The sequence below is a fragment of the Lipotes vexillifer genome, unplaced genomic scaffold (assembly GCF_000442215.2).
Source record: "Lipotes vexillifer unplaced genomic scaffold, Lipotes_vexillifer_v1.1 scaffold295, whole genome shotgun sequence".
NCBI classification, from domain to species: domain Eukaryota; kingdom Metazoa; phylum Chordata; class Mammalia; order Artiodactyla; family Lipotidae; genus Lipotes; species Lipotes vexillifer.
This window is the reverse complement of record NW_006773247.1, coordinates 1065929-1066797: the sequence shown is the minus strand read 5'-3', so window position 1 is coordinate 1066797 and position 869 is coordinate 1065929.

Below are 869 nucleotides of genomic sequence, written 5' to 3'. Positions count from 1 at the left end.
CCGGTCCGGGAAGATCCCACATGCCGCGGAGCAGCTGGGCCCGTGAGCCATGGCCGCTGAGCCTGCGCGTCCGGAGCCTGTACTCCTCAATGGGAGAGGCCACAGCAGTGAGAGGCCCGTGTACCGCAAAAAAAAAAAAAAAAAAAAAAAAAAAAAAAAAAGAAGTGGGCAGCGGTTTGGGACTTGCTAGGTGTCCAACATTATAAAAGTGAGTGTTTTAATTGGTTTGTATGCCCAGATGATAGATATATGATATAAGAGAAGGAACAATGCAATTTAAAGAAAAATCTACCTACCAACAGGTGACATTTAGCAAATTGTTCATCCCCTCTAAGCCTTATTTTCTTATGTATAAAATGGGGACATCCATGGCTTTTCTCACAGGATTATTGTGGTAAGGATCTCACTGTAGATGTGGGGCATGTTTTGGCTACTGCCTACTGCCTTCAAAACCTGAAAATGAGTCAGAGGAATGTCTAACTTTTGGCAAATAACTTTCTGGCTAGCTTTATTCAAATTTTCAGGGGTCAAACTGGGAGACTGAAACCTATATCAGGCTCCGTTGCTCTTAGCTCTCAATTTAAGGAATCAAATAATTATTGCTTGAGCTCACCTGCTATTTGATCCTTAATAAATAATTCCCAGCTCAGTCCATCATGCAAGGAAGAGGAACTTAGATATCCATATGAAGAGAACAGATTGCCAGGGTTTGAGTCCCTTCTCTACCACTTAACCTCTAGTGATCATGAGACCTTTCTTTGTCTCGGTTTTATGATATAAAATATCAGTACCTGCTTCATTGAGTTGGTATGAAGCTTCAAGAGTTAATGCTATATGTTTTTTTTTGTTTTTTTTTTTTCTTGCGTTAT